This window comes from Ixodes scapularis, unplaced genomic scaffold, assembly GCF_016920785.2.
Source record: "Ixodes scapularis isolate PalLabHiFi unplaced genomic scaffold, ASM1692078v2 ptg002916l_1__unscaffolded, whole genome shotgun sequence".
In the NCBI taxonomy this organism is placed as follows: Eukaryota; Metazoa; Arthropoda; class Arachnida; order Ixodida; family Ixodidae; genus Ixodes; species Ixodes scapularis.
The window spans coordinates 172,532-177,194 of record NW_024610280.1 but is presented as its reverse complement, the minus strand read 5'-3'; positions in this window follow the sequence as shown (position 1 = coordinate 177,194).

Genomic DNA, 4,663 nt, shown 5'->3' with positions numbered 1-4,663 from the left:
TTTTTAACAGAAAAGACTGTGGCAGTATTATTCACATGGTTACGGAATCTATTCCCGGAACCTGAACTAATACTTGGTAAGAAAACACTCCCCGTTACGAAAAGTCATGTGTTTCTAGGTGTCACCTTTGACAAAACGCTAACTTTTCAACCTCACAGTTTAGACCTGCGGAACAGGTGTTTAAAAAGATGAATACTTTTAAAATGCTTGGTGGCACCACATGGGGGTCGAACCCAATGTCCCTGTTCAAAATATTTAGGTCCCTCATCCGGTCAGCCTCGGATTACGGCTCAGTTGGGTATAACTCCCCAAGAAAGTTTGTTTTCCGAAAATTAGACTCGGTAGCACACCAACGCATTCGTCTTAGCATCGGCGCACGTCTAACCTCACCAGGAAAAAGTTCGTACAACTTGGCAAACGAACCTCCACTAATAAAGATAAGGGACCTACTAACATGACCCGAAGTATAAATCCCACTACACTAGAACAATTCCGATTAATTATTTCTAATAGTAATTGGGACTCTGTATTCTCTGCAACAACTGCCAATAAAGCGTACAATGAATTTTTGAATGTTTTCAAAATTATTTACAAGTGTTTTCTGTATAAACAAATAAAACAGTTTAAAAAAAAAACCGCAAGCCCTGGGTAAATAGAAAGTGCTGTAAAATGAATAAGAAAAAAAAGACAAAAAAAAACTCTATATTGTCTTTCTTAAAACAAAAGCACCTGAGGACCTTGCTCTTTTTAAACAATTTAGAAATGCATTGAACAATGCTCTGCGTCAGGCAAAACAGACCTACTTTAATAATTTATTCAACCAGTCATGCATGAATAGAACAGATGTGGTATGGAAACGGCTAAATGAAGTATTAAAACGGTGTCCCTCTAATTCAGCTATACACGTAATACAACGAGATGGGGTAACATTGCGAGGAAAAGTTCTCGCTGAAGCTTTCAATAGTTATTTGACTAACCTTTTTAGTAGCATACATATACCTTCATCAATGGCATATATCAAGCCTAGAAACGAACACAGAGCAGTTTTCTTTCCAACTGATCAAAATGAGATAACATTAATTATGTCATCTTTAAAAATAGCAACTCCTGTGATATAGACGATTTGCACATAAAACCAATTAAGCACATTTTGGGACGTTATATCACCTGTATTAACACACATTATGAACTTCTCATTGTCCAGTGGTATTTTTCCTAAAAAGATGCAAACTGCAAAAGTCATTGTTTTGTTTAAAGGAAGGAACAAAAATGAATTTTCGAATTATAGGCCAATATCAATATTACCTGTGTTTTCGAAATGTCTCGAAAAGATTATTCACAATAGAGGGACAAGTTTCTGCACTAAATTTTCATTAATTTCTGACTCACAGTGCGGCTTCCGCAGAGGTCGATCAACGGAGTTCGCCTTGCTAGAGCAGAAGGAGTTAATTTTAAAGTCGTTTGAAGAAAAAAAGTTAACTTTAGGCGTCTTCATTGATTTTTTCGAAGGCGTTCGACCGTATTGACCATACTACCCTAATAAAAAAGCTCGAATGCTATGGAATTCGCGGTGTACCTTTAAATATTTTACAATCGTACTTTAAATTTTGCCAGCAATATGTCGTAATAAATGGACAGAGTTCTTCTGTCCTACCCATTAGAGCTGGAGTACCGCGAGGTAGCATTTTAGGTCCTTTGTAATTTAATCTATACATAAACGATATTGTTACTATCAGCAAAGCCCCATCCTTCATCATTTATGCCGATGATACCAGTGTATTTTCTTCAGGTACAGAGATAGAAGGCCTTGTTAAAGCAACAAATGCCTCACTAGAGAAGCTGTATGATTGGAGCGAAGTTAACTCACTCATAATCAACACGAGCAAAAGCAAGGCTGTCCTTTTTAAACCCAAGAATGGACATGTTTCTTTTTCTTTTAATATCATCGTGTGCACCTCTGTCATAGAAATGGTGCCGAACGTCAAAACGCTCGGAGTGTATTTTAATAAACAGATGTCTTGGGATTATCATGTTAATAATGTTGTTAAAAAACTATCAAGAGTGCTTGGGAAATTATGTCAATTCAGAAATTTATGGCCTCGTCACATACAAATGCTTATATACAGGGCCCTTTTTTACCCCATCTGAACTACTGTAATTTAGTGTGGTGTACCTCATCTCTGTCAAATGCTAACAAATTACACCTTCTTGAAAAAAAGGCTGTTTACACAATACTCAATGTTCCTTTCCATACACATACACCTCCATTATTTAAAGAACTACGTCTAATAACTGTCCCTAACATATATGAGTATACTCTACTAACACGATATAGATCAGCCCTCCGTTCTAACGAGCCTTTCCTTGGACATATTTCAAACCTAACACCAAATATTCGGGTATATGACGTTCGTAAGGGGGAGCATTGGAAAATAACAACAAATCATACAAATTACGGGTTCCAAATGCTAAGGTATTATCTTCCATTTATTATAAATAAACTTCAGAAGCATAATTTGACAAATATTGAGAGGCTGAAACTTAGTACAATTAGAAATGTTTTCCTGCATTAAAATTTCGCTTGTATTGAGGGGTCGTGTGTTCTGTATGTTTCAGTTATCAATGAGGTAGTATGGTTATTATTTTTAGTCCTGTCATGTACCTAAATATGCTATGTGCCTTATATATATATGTGTATATGTGCGTTAGTATGTATGTATATATATATATATATATATATATATATATATAATTTTTTTGTTATCTTTGATAGCGTGTTTAACTTATGCTGTTCTGGTTCTTTTTTATTTATTTATTTTTTGCTTAATGTTAAAAGCTGAAAACTGAATATTATTAATTGATGTGTAGTATGTCGCCGTGTGCCAATAGACCGATCTCACAAGGAGTTGCACGACGCCACCGCTGCCGCGGTGCATTCTGGTACCTGTAGTTCTCCCCAGTTTTCTGGCCGCGTCAGGCGCGTTGTACGTCCGGCGTTTGGGAATTTTCAGGTTAGCACGAAACTTTTAGTCGGCCGTTTACTCACGGTTTTTAATGGGTGTCTTCACCCGTTCTGTGTCAAGGTGCTCTATGCAAGGCAAAAAGGCATAGATTTTATATCTTCCCGGAAGAAAGCAGCCCACGAAAAGAGTGTCTAAAACAGGTAAAGAGAACGGTAGAAGAGCGGCAGGAAAAAGCGTTTTTAGATTTGTTTCGTTATTTGATTCATAATTTATATTCACCCCATTGCACGATAACTAAAGAGTTAAGATTACACAGGGCATGAGAAGTAGTAGCGCGTACCAAAGTGTTCCGTACGTTGGAATCTTTCAGATCACTCGCTCTGTAGCGGTATATCCGTTGGTCCATCTCAATCGGAACTTACACACTGCCTTGCGGCGACCGTTTTTAATACAATGTTTGCTTGATGCATTTTGGTGGTTACAACTGTTATTGATACATGTTTTGAGCACAACTGTGCTCCAAAGATCAGTACAACCGCCGAAGAAAGAGCAGCGATTCTCGGTATGTATATATATATATATATAACTTGAAATAAAACGACTTTTTAAAAATCAGACTTAATTTTTTTTTAGTGGGCTATTATGCCACAACCTGTTTTTACTGGCGTTACTGATCCATTCTGTATTAACACCAATCGACACAGCGGAAAAAAGCGTTCTACGTCGGTCAGCTCTTACCGTTCGGAGCTTGAGCAAACCAAATAAAATTGAATAGAAACTGTACACAAGAGCTCATCTCTACCCGAAGTTTTCAGGCATCTCTCATGGTTACGTTTCATCTAAATGCGAGTTGTTACGGCTCTTCAGGCCGGTTCTTTTTGTAGATCGTTTCTTTGTGTGCAGGCTTCCCCCCGCAGTTTATATGTATCCTGTCGCAAAGGCTCTCAACCAGAATAGAACGAGTTTAAGAAAACTATCGCTTTCCGAGAATGTCTATTGAGCTCGTCTTTCTTCATTGTCAAATAAAAGTTATGCCCATGCCTGCGCACTACATAGCTTGGTATTTAACCGACACATTTGACGCTGTTCCGCGGTGCTACACCAAGCCGATGGTCCCTCGAATTTTTCTGCTCTTTCACGTTGAGGTAGATATTCACTTGCTTCCAAGTTTATTTAGAGGTAGGAGCACCCGGAGTGCTCGAGGGAGTAGTGGCTTGGTCGTTTTTGCCGCTGTTGTAGTAAGACTACCCCGTGAACGCAGTGGGTTCACTCGCGTTCACGAAGGCGAAGAAGCGGACGACGACGAAGCAGACGACAAAGCGATTCTAAAGCGATAAGACGACTGAAACTGCTTTTTTTGCGCCTGCCGACAAACTAAGGCATCACAAACAACACACTCTTATAAAGTACTGATATGCAGGAGAATCCAAGCTAACACCAGGGCTTCCCAAACTATGATGTACGCCCACATGAGCCCTTTTCAGCCGGGAAGCCGGAGAGCGATGACTACAAGTAGCATGGCGGCGGCAATACTTCCGGAATGCGCGCGCCTGCGCAGTTCGCTTGGTGGCATCGGTCTATAGGCTTCTTGCACTGACGTCACATCGCACACTTTTGAACACCAAGTAAGAGGAGGAGAGGGAAGCTGCTTTTGTAAGAATTTTGAGTGACGGGTTAATCTTCTATAATCTTCTGGGGGG